The sequence below is a fragment of the Curcuma longa genome, chromosome 15 (assembly GCF_044706935.1).
Source record: "Curcuma longa cultivar G26 ecotype Majalengka, Jawa Barat chromosome 15, ITB_CL_G26_1.1, whole genome shotgun sequence".
Lineage (NCBI taxonomy): Eukaryota > Viridiplantae > Streptophyta > Magnoliopsida > Zingiberales > Zingiberaceae > Curcuma > Curcuma longa.
Window position 1 is genome coordinate 8,485,394 of NC_133875.1, and position 16,490 is coordinate 8,501,883.

A 16,490-nucleotide genomic window follows, 5' to 3' on the forward strand; every position below is an offset into this window, starting at 1 on the left:
CTATGGTACAATTTTATTCAAACAATATGATGATTGAAATGGATGGCATGCTTATTGGTTTTTATTAACGATTTAACCTCACAAGTTAACTATTAATCTATAAATCAGGAGGATGGACTGTTTCCGTCATAGGTTAAACTATTTGTTTATGTTATAGTTGATATTTATTGTGACAACTTATTTGTTTTGTTTTTACTCTGTTATCTAGGCAATCGACTTCCTAACTATTTCAACATTTTTATTGGGATTATTGCCTTCCATGGATGAATTGCCTAGACAAAGTAAGTGATTTGGTTTATTTGCGGTCCTCCGTGTATACTTTTCTTGGAAGCTAAATATGAATATGAAATTGGTCATGTATAAAGATTTTGGAAGTGGACCATGCATATACATTCCTTTATCACTTTGAATATTCTTGCATATTCAATTACATACCAAATCAGTAAGACTAAATTATTAATTTAAGACCATATAACTAACTCCAAGCTGGAGCGTAGATAATTAAGCAACATCCAACTTATTATAGGAGCCTTAAGTAATTAAGTACACTCCATGATGATAACAAAGAGGGCACGATTGGAGAGATTGGGAGTCTATCCGTGGCACCCTTTGGATTATGATTGCTGAGTTGATTAATTCTCAAATTTCCTTTGTCCTTAATCCCTCCTAAAATTTAAGATATCACAGTCGGGATACTGATTTGAATAAAATTTGCAAAGAAAAAGTACATTAACTGATGGACTATGTCAATGCAATTCTTTGGATTGAAGTTGTTTAGTTGATCTGATTTTCAAATGAATAAAATATTCTCAGATAGATATTATCTTCTTAATCTCTCAAATTATAGATATCTCAGGATATTGATTTGTAAAGATGAATATGAGCCATGCTTAGACTTGTGCTGGTTTTGGTGACGATATAAACAGAATAGTATTTTTTTTCTCTCTTCTTTTTAGTTGAACATTCTTAGTGTGAACTTGTGATGGGAGTAATCTAACATGCGCAGTGTGAGCTTGTGGTGAGGGTTGACTTTTTGGGCATGGCAATGACACTAAGATTGTCTATAGCAGAGGATCTTGAGGTAGTCGTTGAGAACAACAATGAATTGGTGGGGGTATTTTGCTGAGGGAGTAGTCATTGAGAACAACAACAAATTGGTGGGGAGTATTTTGATGAGGGAGCAAAAGCTGTTGTAACCCGAAGTGAAATCTTAGATCATGGCTTGGAGACACAATGGAATACAATTGAGGTGTAATTGTATTTGCATGGTTTAGGATGTTGACAAGATTATACTAAATGATTCTTGAAGTTAAGAAGATTGTGGTTATGGAATTGGTCTATAATGATAAGCCAAAAATCAGCCTTTGGGAGGGGTCAAAATTGATTGTGGTGCTTGGTTGCAATTGCCTTTGGATTTGGTTGTATATGGTCAATGATAGTTAGAAGATCACATGTCTGGAGAAGTAAGAAGAGGATAGAAAAGTGGGGAAGAGAAAGAGTAAGAAGCAAGGTGCTTGCTCCTTCTATCGATAAAATGGGAGGGATCAAGGGGTTATAAAATATCAAAAATCTTATCAAATGCAACAATGAGCGTTGGTGAGAGGCTACCTATGACGAGTGGCAACAAGAGGTAGCGAGCACCAACAAGTGTTAAACTCTTCTTTGTAGCAGCGTTGTTTGTGACAGGTGATAAATATGGTAATAGAACTTAGAAGTAGTCGCAAGATGTAATTGTCAGTCATCGCGCGGATGATTGTTGATCATTTCAAGCTGAATCACGTGCCAAAGAGAAGTAACTAGGAGTGGCAATATCGAAAATGAGAAATCTACAAGGAGGAGAAAAGTGAGGGTTGGCAACTTTAAGAATTTTTTTTATATATCAGTTTTAATTAAACTGAAATATATATGTATATATATATATCAATTTTAATTAAAGTTGATATATAAGTTTAATTAATTAGATTTGATTAAAATTGATATATATATATATATATATATATATATATATATATATATATATGTTGGCACCATAATTATAATTATAACAGTATTTGTAACTGTTTTTATAAATTTTTATTGTTATAATGATTATAACAATCTTATATAATCCTAGCATAATAACTATAACAGTTATGTTATAAATATCAATGTTATATTTATTATAATTGTTTTAATTATAATTTATATATTAATTAATTAAATTGATATAATTAATATGTTAGTGATATAAAAATTTATTTTTGTCATTATTATTATTATTGTATAATGAAATTATGAGTCAAACAACATAAAAAGAATAGATTAAAGAAAGTTTAGATGTAATTTGAGTTTAACTAATTAGATGATAATTCTCATTTTTTCAAATTTATTTATGTAAATTTAAAATTAATTTTTAGATTTTAAAAAATAACCACTATTTTTTTATATTTTAAAAAAGTAATTTTAAAATATCAAAAATTATTATAAGATTTTTATTAGTTTTTAGAATTAACAAGTAATTTATAAATTAATCTTAAATTTTTTAATTTATGCCAAAACTTACTTGTAAATTTAAGGATATTAAAATAGCAATATATAAATCTCAAACTATAGTTTTAAATTTTTTACTAATTATTAAAAAAATAAAATCTTTCAAGTGTTGGGATCATCCTGGTGCAATGCGCATGTTTATATGTTTCAGAAATGTACGCAGTGGAAATAAATAAATAATTAAGACTAATTATTACAACACATGCATGCAAATACAGCATAAAACAGTGTATAAGAAATAACTAAAAATTAAAAATTTTAAAATAATAAATAATTCTACGCGTACCTCGTAGATGCTGTTGAACGGTGTTGGCATCAATCGAGCGACCCTTATCGAAGTTTCGCCTCTACTAGTGATCCACGTCAAGCTCTCATCAAGACGACTTCCTAAGTCACGAGTCACATCACCGTCTTCGGTACTAGCCGACGATCGAAAATGATCGAATTGAGAGAAAACTTAATTTCGGAAACATGCAATAACGTTTGTCACGATCATCTTCTGGGGCTTTCATACTATCATTGAAAATCTTATTCCCAGTGGTTTTTAGTAGTCACCTATTGAATGTCGATTTAGGATAAAATAGTCGAAACCTTTCCCATGTCGATGGAATATTCTCTGGAAGTTTCACAAGCTTCCGGTAATGTTAAACCCTCAAAAACTCCTCTCCAACAGTAGAATCCTCTCCGGCAAACAATCCGATGGCGAAACCCTAATCTGGTAGCGGCCCCAACAATGACCAAGCTTCTCTCGACAAAAACTCCTCTCTGGCAAAACACAAACAATAAGGGTAATGATAGCCAAGCCTCCTTCGGTGGTTCGACCACAATAGGAAGGAATCCGACAACGTTCTGGTGGCGGTCATAGGACGAATCAAAGAGGTGTATTGGTGGCGGTGACAGAATAGAGGGAAAGAAGAGGGAAGGCGTCGCTATTGGGAGAGGGAAGGAGAAGTTGCTGCCGACAATGCTTGCACACTAAAAGAAGAAAGAAAAGCTCAGTTCGGCCTATCCTCTAGCGGAGACTTTCTCTCCAGCGATCGGTAACGAGTGGACCACAAATGAATTTAGCGTCGGCGGCGACCGAACAGAAGGAAAGAAGGGTTTTCCAACTTCTTCTCTTCCTCACGCATGCATCCGAGCTAGGGTTTCTCTTCACTGTTGGTGCAGAGAGCACCAGATGATCGAACCTTGATTTTGATGATGACACGAGGTTCAAGTCAAGTGTGTGTTGTATACTGATATGATTATCTAGTGTGCAGGGAGCACAAGAAAGTCCTAGTTAAGGCTAGGAGGTAAAGTAAGTCCTAGTTGATATTAGGCAAAGACAAGTCTTGGCTGAAGAATTAGGCAGAAGTCTTAGCAAGCTCAAGTGCACTAGGTGCAAGTCCAGGCAGGTCAAGAGGACCAGAAGCATAGTAAAAATCCAGGTAGGTCAGGATGACCGGATGCGTGGTGGAAGTCTAGGCAGTCAGGAAACCAATAGCCTAGCAGCAAATCTTGGGAGGCGAGGATCAAGGCTAAGCGGGAAGTCCAAATCAGGTAAATTCTCCCGAGTGGAGTGGGTAAGGGCGCATTCCTAGAGTGGAACAGTAGACGTCAGTCTAACCCAAGGTTTCACTGGATACATGAAGTTAAGACCACTTAACAGTTCAGAAAACTGTTAATCCTTTTCTACAACTTTGGTATTTGTACTAACTTGTAATGCAGGATTGGAGAGGCGGGAACTTTGATTTTGAATGACTCTATTTGGAATCCAAGCGCAACTGAAGGTCTAGGCAACTGAATGTCAGTGAACCAGACCAACGAAGCAGTGAGGTGGTGTTGTTCCAGTGGTCGGGACACCTCAGCTTCCAGGCGCCTGTATTGGTTCTAGGTGCCTGAGTTCGAATAAACGCTGTGGAAGTCAAAGTTCATCTGGAACCTCCACGTCAGCATGCAGGTGTCTAGAAAGGGAATACAGGCGACTGGAAGTACCGGGTCAGCAGCGTCGATGGCAGATTGACAGACGTCGTGGAGGTGCCTAGAAAGGTAAAAATTTATTTTTGTCATTATTATTATTATTGTATAATGAAATTATGAGTCAAACAACATAAAAAGAATAGATTAAAGAAAGTTTAGATGTAATTTGAGTTTAACTAATTAGATGATAATTCTCATTTTTTCAAATTTATTTATGTAAATTTAAAATTAATTTTTAGATTTTAAAAAATAACCACTATTTTTTTATATTTTAAAAAAGTAATTTTAAAATATCAAAAATTATTATAAGATTTTTATTAGTTTTTAGAATTAACAAGTAATTTATAAATTAATCTTAAATTTTTTAATTTATGCCAAAACTTACTTGTAAATTTAAGGATATTAAAATAGCAATATATAAATCTCAAACTATAGTTTTAAATTTTTTACTAATTATTAAAAAAATAAAATCTTTCAAGTATATTAAAAAATAACTTTAAGTCTCTAAATAACTTAAGAAAATGATGAATAATTTTTAAATTTATTCTTAAACTCTTTGAATTAATTTATATTTTTAAAAAATAATTTAGGTTTTATTTTTTATTTTTAAAACAATTATTTTAGTATACATATTTAAAAATAAAAACAATATTGACGCATGTGATATTGGGGATAGTCTAGTTGTATTTTTTATAAATAGTTGGTCTTATTGTTGGCCTATAAAAGGGTTTAGGATCCCTTGTATTCGATCATCTTCACTCAATATTATTTTTTCCTCTTCATTGAGTTGAGTTCTAGATAATAAAACTCAAATCAACACAACCTAGACCTTAGTTAATTCATATGTTGGTTTGGTTCAATAGCAATTATGCATTAGAAACTAAAAAAAAAACTATGCAATCAGGGGAATATAATGCATTAGAAACTAAAAAAAACTATGTAATCAGGGGAATATAATTACAAAATTAAGATTTATATTGTTATATTGAGTAACTTCTTTGTTTCTATAGATGTTGAATTGTTCAAAGCTTAAGAAAGCAATATCTGGCCCCAACTATGCCCTTATAGTGGTTTAAAGATTTTGCTAAAATTTCTAATATTTATAGTGTAACAAAGAAGATCATTTAGTAATATTTATAGTTAACAAAGAAGATCATAGCACAATATCATCTTCAAAAAACATTCTATTTTTTTTTTATGATACTGAGGGATGCCTGCCAATGTCAGTCCCAAGTTCGGATGAAAAAGGGTGAGGTTGCGCGTTAGGTTACCACCCGACACTTTCAGGCAACTGTTTAATGAATATATCCATTAAACTATTGTGTTAATGCTAGGCCGGAAGGAACGTGTTGTAGGGTCTGACTGTAATATCTTGGCAAGGACCGCTACATCTCCATGAGAACTTGAATGTAGTGTTAAATATGCAAGAGTTCTTACACCATAGGTTAGATAAGAACAAATATTATAAGAAAATTAACTATCTAAGATTTAAAACATGGAATCTAGGAACGCTCATTAGCAATGGTGGTAGTAGATATGATAATTATGAGAAGAATTACTATTTGTTTGTATATAAGACAATGGGTAAGAGAGAAGACAAAGATGATAGAGAATTTGAGTTTTAAGTCATGGTACACAGAAAATAATAAAACAAGAAATGGAGTAAGTATTGTTGTATATAGTTCGCTAAAAGATGAAGTAGTAGGAGTAATTAGAAAGGGGATAGAATTATAACTTTTAAGATAGTGGTGACGAAAGAAACTATTAATGTAATTAGTATATATGCACCTCAAGTAGGATTAGATGAAATCATAAAATCTAAGTTTTGGGATGACTTAGATGGGTATTATAAAAGATCCCGCCAAATAAAATGATTTTTATAGGAGAAGATCTAAATGAATAATATAGGAGTGAAAAATGAGGAATATGATGGGGTGCATGAGGTTATGAGTTTGGAACAAAAAATAAAAAATGAAAAATTATATTTGATTTTATAATAGCATATGACTTTATAAGAATACGTTTTTCAAGAAAAGAGAAGAACACTTGGTCACACTCAAAAGGGGAAATACTAGTTGCAAATTGATTTTTTTATAGTTAAGAAGAAGGATAAAAAAAATTTGTAAAAATTGTAAGGTCATCCTTGGAGAAAACTTAACTGCCCAACACAAGTTAGTAGTGTTGGATGTGTTTCAAACATAGTATTAATAGAAGGAAAATGTGCACGACTTCTAGAATTAAATGGTGCAAGTTAAAGGATGAGAATTAAAATATATTTAAGGAGAGGGTAGGAGTACAAGTATTAGGAGAAATACACATGACACAATATATAGGATAAGATGACATTAAAGTTGAAAATAGTATTTGAGAGTGTACCCGGTGAGTCAAAAGGATGCACACCACCAAGTAAAGAATCTTAGTGGTGGAATGAGAAAGTACAAGAAAAAGTGAAGGAAAAAACGAACAACTTATAAGGTATTATATACTTGTACGAACGAAGAAAATTTAAAAAGTATATAGTAGATAAAAAAAGAGGTTAAGAAAATAGTGAATGAAGTCAAAAATGAAACTTTAAAATGCTTATATCAAAAATTAGATACAAAAGAAGAGATTCACTCGGATGTTGCTTTATATTAAACAGATTGAGAAACGTTTGTTGATATTTTTTACAATTGGCAAAATGGTGAGAACGAGGAAAACTTAAAAAAATATACAGAGGCCAAAAAAGCAGTGAATGAAACTAAGAATGAAATTTTTGAACACTTATATCGGAAATTAGATATAAAAGAAGGGGAAAGAGACATTTACACAATAGCTAAAGTAAGAGAGAGGAAGACAAGTGATCTTATTCAAATAAGATGTATTAAAGATGAATACAATAAGGTACTAGTAAATGATGAAGAAATAAAAGTGCGATGGTAGAGATTTCATCAACTTTTTAATGAAGGTTTAGATGACCAATTTAACTTAGGTAATTTAATTAGGTCAAATGAATATAGAAATTTAAATTTTTATCGTAGAATTCAACCTTCAGAAATAGAAAAAGCTTTAAATAGAATGCAAAATCGAAAATTAGTTGGACTAGATGATATTCTGATGGAGGTATGGAAGTGCCAAGGAAACAAGGTATTGAATAATTTACAAAGTTATTCAACTTGATATTAAAAATTATAAAAATATCTGATTAGTGAAGAGTAAGTACTTTAGTTCCCTTATACAAGAATAAAGGAGACTTACAAAATTGTGCAAACTATAGGGGTATTAAACTAATGAGTCATATCATGAAATTTTGGGAAAGAGTAATAGGAGTCTGTGGTGATCAAAAATCAATTTGGATTTATGTCTGGAAGATTGATACGAAAAACTATACATTTTCTTAGGTAACTAATTGAAAAGTATTAAGAATAGAAGCAAAACTTACATATTATATTTGTCGATCTAGAAGATGCTTATGATAAAGTCCCAAGGGAAATTATATGGAGAATTCTAAAAAGGAAAGGTGCTAGCATAACATATATTGAACTAATTAAGGATATGTATAATGATGTAATGATAAGAGTGAAGATTTTAAGCAGATTAACCGAAGTGTTTCCCATAAAGATGGGATTACATCAAGGATTAACTTTAAGTCTTTATCTTTTCACACTAATTATGGCGTAACTCATTAGACACATCCAAGATATGATACCATTGTACATGTTATTTGTAGATGAGATACGTGAAGGAATAACTGCTAAACTCGAATCTTGGTGGGAATGCTAGAAGTGAAAGGTTTTAGGCTTAATAGAGTAAATACAAAATATATAAAATTTAAGTTTAACAATATTAGATGTAATAAGATAATTATTAAGATAGGAGATGACGAGTTGTCTGTAACTGAAAGTTTAAGTATTTAGGATAAAAAAATTAGAGGGATTGAGTGAGATGTCTTACATAGAATACAAATAGGATGATTGAAATGGAGGAGAATGTCATGTGTTTTTGTGATCGTAAAATATTTCTAAAATTTAAAAGAAAATTTACAAAACGATGGTTAGTCTTGTTATGTTATATTAAGTTGAATGTTGGTCTATGACTCAAACACATGAGCAGAAGATGAGAGTTGTAGAGGTGAGGATGTTTAAGTGGATGTATGGACAAATAAGAATGGATAAAATAAGAACCTATTGAGGTAAAACTCCGAGGGACACATTTAGGATGATAAGGATATATACTTAGACGATTAATAAATGCTTTAGTTAGGTGATGTGAAATGATGACAAATATGCAAATTAAATGAGGAAGAGGAAGACAAAAAAAAACTTGGTTAGTAACAGTAAAACAAGATAAAATTTATTTAAATATAAATGATAATATAGTGGCGGATAGAACCCAATGATATAGAAGGATTCATATAGCCGACTCCATCTAGTGGGATAAGACTTGATTGTTGTTGTTGGTATTGAGGTTGCTTACCATGTCAAAGGAATTCCTTATCTCAAAGGAAGTATATTATAAATCTTTGACGAGGAACGTGCCTACTTCCATAAAAGCAGAAAATTGATATATTTCAAGCTGGATTAGTCTAGTGATCCACATGTGTTCCATGCATAGTAGAAGTTTAACTATGTCGACAATGCTGTATATCATTTCTCAGACAGAATGGTAAATTCCTGTTGCAAGGCATGAATTTTAAATCCTGGGTAGAAAATGATAAATTAAATCTTCGGTCAGCAAAGAAAGTCAGGAATGTCAATACTACAAGGAATTATTCATAATTTTACTTCAGTTTATGTGCGGGTACTAAATGTTGATATTTTTTAGAGCTACTGAATTTGACCTTTTTGCTTTTTAATCTATGTTATCTATTCATATAGCTTGCTAAGAATTTAAATTATGTTTCCAAAGATACTAATTTTGTTAAACAATCTTTTTAATTCCTGCTTTTAGCAGTTACTGTTTTAATGCTTTAGTGGGATCCTGTTGTTTTCTTGTTGCTTGCTATTGACGTTTGTGCTATGAATGTTCAGGACCACTTGATGAGGATTTGACTATGAATGATGAACATAAAGAAGTTGTAAGTCCTGATTTACTAAAACAGATATCCAGTTCAATTGATTCACGACTTCTTCAGCATTTGGTACGGGTCTAGCTTCAATCATGTTTTAGTTAACGGACCTCTGAGGTTCATTTATCATTGGAAGCTGGCTAGTTTTTTTTTTACACCTGAAACCCAGCATGTTTAACTGGTCAATGCTCTGTTCAAAGATGCTTTGCAAACTGGATATTCGGATAAGACTTGGCCTTCTAATGAGGAAGTGGAAGCAATTAGTGCTGTTTGCACTTTCCTTCATGTTACATTCTGTACGCTACCTCATGAACTCATCATGACCCTGCTAGCTTACAGAACTGATCTTCTTCCTGCACTTTGGAGTTATATAAAGAGATGCAATGAGAATCAAAGATGGCCACTATATTCTAAGTTCACAAATAATATACCTGGTGATAATCCAGGTTGGCTGTTGCCACTGGCAGTTTTCTGTCCTTTGTACAAGTAAGGCTATTGATTTTTTTGGTGGTAAAATAGATTTTATTACCACATGTTAATGTTTTCTCATGATGACCTTATAATGGTAAATTTCCGAGCTTGTGTAGAAGCTCTAATCCTGTCTAGTCTGCTTTGCCTTGAAGTTTTGTGAGATCAGATTAATGTAGAGCCTCTTAAGAAATTTCTTATCATTTAACAAAAGTTCAATGTTCTACCTTTAAATTTCTCTTTGCTTTTTTGAAATCATTGATCGAGGCACCTAATCCTATGAAATTGCCACTCGAGGTACAAGATCTATCTTTTTCTGTGTTGCTTCTCCCTTGTGTGTGAAGTTGCCATTTGAGGCACAAGATCTATCTTTTGCTCTGTTGCATCTCCTCTGTTTTGTATGGTCAGTTGGTTCGCTCATAATTGGCACAATTGATCAATACCTATACAAATTGCCTGCATTAAATTGGATCATCAAAGGTCTATCCAATTTTTTTCCCAAGAAATTGACATCTCGCGAGATTGAGAACTTCGTAAGAAACTAGAGATTTAAATTTATTTGCTAGAAATTAGTTAGACTTCACTAAAAAAATTAATAGAATCAATTGAAATTTGACTTAATTGAGATTGAAAATTGCTAGAATGAAGTTAGTATTTGGTCAAATTAGGATGGCTTTGAACACACACTGATCTAGTTCTGGCTGATCCTAGTGTAATTCCCAGAGAAAGGACATGGGAAGTAGAGAAGTTTTGTCACCACATAAATTGCTTAATCTTGCCATATCCTGAGATTTATCACGAGCTCAAGGATCATTAGTTCACTCTTGCCATCGTTCACTAGATCTTTTGCCTCACTTATGTCTCTCGCCTGCTCACTATTGGTTGAGAGATGTTTCTGTGGATTGTGAGAGAACAATGCTAAAACTTTACTTCAACTAAAATTTGATCTAAAAGTAGACTTTCTATTATATAGATATATGTAAAAATTATCAATGTTATAGAATTAATGCAATTATTCACCAGAAGGAAATCTTTGAATATGATAAATATCTAATTTCTTGCATTTGTTTAGGCACATGCTAAAGTTTGTGGATACTGAAGAATTTTATGAGCAGGAGAAACCAGTTAAAATAACAGACATTCCATCCTTGGTTATTGTTATAAAGCAGGTATTTTTATTGCATTAGTCTACTGAATATTCTTTTTCAAGCTGTTTTTAATTGGAAACTTGATGCATATCATTTGGTCTCTAAACTATGTTAGTCTTACTAGAATGTTGCACTTAATCCCTGTCAGACCAGATAGTTCATCGTCAATAATGTGATCATGGTTTCTTTCAACAGGCCTTATGGCAGCTCCTGTGGTCCATACATAGCCATGTACCCTCCTCCCAGAGGTCGCCGAAAAACCTTTCAGATGATAAGACACTTTCTGTGGATCTAATTAAAGTTAAAGCTAGGGTTGCAATGTCTGAGCTTCTAAGCCAGGTTTTTGCATTTTTCTTGGCATTAGAGAAGATCAGTTCTATAGGTTACTTTGTCTTTTTTTTAATTAATTTTTTTTTGGAAAAAAACTCAATGCAGTTGCAGGACTGGAATAATAGAAGGCAGTTCATGTCAGCTGATGATTTCCATCTTCAAGAAGCAAGGAGTGAAACCTTTGTTTCTCAAGTGAACATAACCTATTTCTCCTTTTGTCCATATCCCTGCTATTCCCTTGTTTTCTTTCCATTTAGAAATCTTCTTCCTAATAAAGTTCTTTATTGACCAGGCCTTACTTGAAAATACTCGAGCATCTGACATACTAAAACAAGCTCCATTTCTGGTGCCATTTACGATCAGAGTCAAAATTTTCACTGTATGTCTATGAACTTCACAATCTCAAACATTATTTTACTTGTTAAATTCAAGAGTTGCCAACTGATTTGCATGACTTTTTTATCTCAATTTGCTCAAATAAACTATCTACCAAATTGATACTTACTTGATAATATGCCAAGAATTAATTTTGATTTTTCAAATGGTGTTGCTTTGCTTCAGTCAGAGTTAGTGGCTTCTAGACAAAGAAGTGGAGGTCATCCTGCTTTAACTAGACTGAGGTTCAAAATAAGAAGAAATCGGATACTTGAAGATGCTTTCAATCAGCTAAGTACATTGTCAGAGGATGATCTTCGAGGACCGGTATGGTATTAGTTTGTTTACATACCTATTTGCTAGATGAGATATAATGGCACTTTACGTTGTGAGAGCAAGTATTATGTTTCTTGTTGAGATTCTTATTCAGCTAATTTGTCGATGCAAGCAGATTCGAATATCATTTGTTAATGAATTTGGGGTTGAGGAAGCTGGGATTGATGGTGGTGGGATTTTTAAAGATTTTATGGAGAACATAATTCAAGCTTCTTTTGATGCTCAATATGGACTGCTCAAGGTTTGCAACCGTATTTTACAGCACTTCTTGAAAATCTTGGGCTGCTTTTGATGTTATATGTATGCAGTTCAATTTTTGCAATCTTATTGACAATTCTTTTACTTGGTCATATATTCTCACTAGTCACAACTAATGTGCAATAATTGCGGCATAATGCCTTTCATATGTTGTACCCATAGAAGTGTGAGAACCAAGAATGTGATAATTAGGCTGAAAAGAAGAATTTTAAGGTGCAAAATAATCATATGAAGAAGAATTAGTATAATGATAGTAATTAGTATAGACGAAGGGGGTGAAAATATCCCTATATAGAATTGGAGCAAAAGCCATAGGGGAATACTTTTTTCTAGAACACCAAGGCTTGCATCTCTTTAGTTAAATACCAAAGAGCATTCCCTTTTCTTTTTTACTTTGTAATTTTTTAAGCAGAATTGAACAATTTGGCAAAAACTGTTAGGATTGGTCTAGATCTTCCTTAGATCAAACAAGTGTTTCTTAGATGCAGAACTGATATTTATTTCATTCTTGAACCAAAATATAAAAATGATTTTTTACAAATTGTTTTGAGAGTCTAAATCACCTTCAAATGCACTACTTTTGTAAGGAATATTTATCTTTTAAAATTTGATTTTTGATCAAAACTTAATCTTGAGGTATTGGCTCCAATTGAATCACATATTATTCACCTCTCGCAATGCCCAACTGATCGAATATTGTTGTTGATACTTTTAGAATACCCAATAGTTTACATAAAAAGATTGTTTGATTTTTAGTTGAGTTGCACACAATTTTTGTATAACTACTAAAATTTTCTTTTAAAAAAAGTAGTAAAAATGGATGCTCGGTTGATTTTTGTATAACCAAAGATGCCGCCCTGATGATTCAGAGGGACATGCCTTAATGAACTTTCTCGCTTTCCCTATAATAATTGAGTTTACTACATTGTTGTAAGCTTTCAATTTTACATAACATACAATGATATTAGCATAACAGTGGTTAATATATGATATTAAAAGAAATTGGGAAATGAATCTCTTTTATACAATCAGATCCATTTGTGTATCAAAGTAATTAGTTGATAAAATAATTGTTATAAATAGTAAAGTGAATTATTTCCCGTCAAATTTGTCATGGTGGTCATGATTGTTTTATCACCTTGGATGCCTTAACTGTTCGAGTGAACAATTTTGTTTTGTTTATTTCATTTTGATGTTATCCTCAAGTTTGTCTTATTTGTGTCTTTATTTTTAGGAAACACCTGGTCACCTTTTGTATCCAAATCCTGGATCCGCCTTAGTTCATGAGCAACATCTTCAATTTTTTCATTTTCTTGGATCTCTTCTGGGAAAGGTACACTGTTTTTCTGCTTTTTTTTTTTTTTTTTTTGCCTTCTGTAGAATAATTTCAATTTTTTGGATAATTTTTAAAATTTTTGATTGAATTGTAAAGTTACAATATTTTTGATCATATACAGAAGCTTTAGTTTCTTTTCTACAACGTGTTCTCAGCATGACCACTTAATCAATTTGGATGAGATGTTGCCTCACGAAGCAAATATCATTTTGTCGTTCCTAGCATTGTTGGTAGTATTGGTTTCGACTTCAATTTTGGGATTCCAAAAACCTGGTTATGATTATATTGGAAAAGTGGAATCGATAAAATATATGAAAAGAATTAAAAATTCTAATTTTAATTCTGATTAACTCAATAACTTTAGTTGATAACAATAGATGTAAAATCTGGTTTAAATTAATCTACTTATAGTTAGATTAGTCAAATTCGAATTTAATTTAATCAAGCTAATCAATTTGAATTAATCGATTTAAAAATCTAATTTAATTTCTGATTTAATCTATTTAACTAAATATACTTTAGTTAATTATATTAGAAGTATATCAATTAAATTAAAATCGAACAAGTAGGTTTACTTGATTGTGATGGCGCCTTGTAAGTGGAAGTGCTATCAGTTGAGAAGCCCAATGGTTAAAATTTAGGATTGTTACAAATTAATCGATTTCTTTAGCCTTATTATATTTTTTTTCTATTGAGGTCGGAGCAAACTTTATGCTCAAGGTTAATAATGTAGCAAATTAGGATTTTTCTTCGATGTTACATCCAAAGTTTAAAATATCTAGCCGTGTCGAGGTTTCGGTTCCGGACTGGAACGATACAGTTTCTGTACCGTATCGTACCGTGTCGGTATAATTTCGGTATTTTTAAAATATAAAATATATTAACTAAAATAAAAAAAATTTAATCTAAATATTTAAAAATACAAAATAAAATATTTTTTAAAAAATAATAATATAATTTTACAGGTTTTAATAAAGTCTATTTAAATTATCCCCAACTATATTTAGGAATTGATTATTAAAATCTTATTAAATCTAAGTAAAAAAAAAACACAAAACAAAAAAGCAACTGGCCACACGTGCAATTGAGGGGGGGGGGGGGGGGGGGGGGGGGGGGGGGGGGGGGGCGGCCCGTGCGCGGAGGCGTTGCTAGGCCCTCACGGTGCCTCCTGTGGCATCACCGAGGGCACGCGATGCCTCCGGAGGCGTCTCCCAGCCGAAACACCTGTGCCGGTGTTGTGTCGATGCCAGTCCGTTGTCAGAACGAAATTTTTCGCCGGTATCGTGCTATACGGTTCGAAATTTCAATCCATGGTTACATCACATGCATAAGTTATCAAATTTACTTGAGTATTCAATTATGGTAATGTTTGGGCTTTATAGATTGATCCACATAATTCACTAGTAGCTTTTGAAGTGTGTCAAGGACACTTTTTATTTTATATTTATTTCAGTTATACCTAGTGTATGATTTGGTCTTCACTATTTGAGACATACTGATCTTGAACACTTTTGATAGTATTTCTTTATCGAACTAAATAGGTTTGATTTTGCGAACTGTGCTCGTTATATCTCGGTTGTATCAAACTAGTCAAAGTAATTTTCCATCTCAGTGATCCAATCAAAAAATGTGCTTGAGGTGTAATCTGACATCAGAATTATTGATTTTAAGTTTAACCAAGCAGGTATCTGTCTCATATCTAGGTCTAGATTGGGTACGAAAAGTGGTCCTCTTCATAGAGAACAGAATGATATTCCCACTGTGAATGATATTTAGGTGATCGTGAAACTATATGCGATGTATTTATGAATTTGTAGGTCTGAAACTCTTGCCCTCTACTAACTTGCTAATTACACTAGCAGCCACGTAATCTATTAGTTTTTCATTCTAGATTGTGAATCTGAAGCTCATCTTCCACGTGCTCACATCTAGTATCTACCTCTTGGATGGAGGGATTTCTTGTCAAAACCAATTAGAGGTTTGACAATCAATGAGAATAAAACCAAGTTACACAATAAATTAAGAAATAGGTAGGAAAATAGACAAATAAAGATGATGAAGACATAGATGTAATGTGAAGAAAATGGGTATTGCACAAAAATTAACTACGCACCAAATTGGAACAATTATTTTCAATGTGAGAATTAATAATGATGTTGTGTTGATTCGAGCCTCCGTAGCAGAATCTGTTCCACAACGTCCAGCTCAAGTCAAATTTTAATTACCCTTCAAGTGGAGCCCTAGATGAAATCTGAGGAAGCTTTTTGTCTTTTTTTTTTTTTTTGTTTTGTTAATATTTTCTGCAATAATGAGAGTTTTATAACATTACTAAATTATAGATTTCTAAATTTTCTAGACTAAATTGCAAAATGTCAAATCAAAGTCTGTTTTATGGATTTAGCATTGGTCTTGAATGGTCTCATCCTGGATTTGATCAAGGTGAATGTGGTGTGTGGAGGAGCATCGGTTAGCATCTGATGCTAGGCAACGATGAGCAGTAGATGTTGTGTGCTGCTCCCAAGAGGTGGTTCAAGAACCTGGTGCAGCAAGCAGCCAAGCTGATGGTGGTTTGGGAAAAAGAAGGCATTGGTGGCAAAGCTTGTTGGCTCAAGGAGGATGCTTGGTGGCAGCGGCGCCAATTGCTGTTGAAGCAAGCAAGGGCGACGGTAACAGGAGGTGGACACCGTCGATGCCCTGGTTTGTG

The 16,490-nt window shown here is 32.8% G+C and overlaps 1 pseudogene; it reads left to right on the plus strand.

Moving 5' to 3' along the window:
* The first annotated feature begins 214 nt into the window (after positions 1-214).
* On the plus strand, positions 215-15,609 carry LOC141845952 (E3 ubiquitin-protein ligase UPL6-like; annotated as a pseudogene).
* The last annotated feature ends 881 nt before the right edge of the window (positions 15,610-16,490 follow it).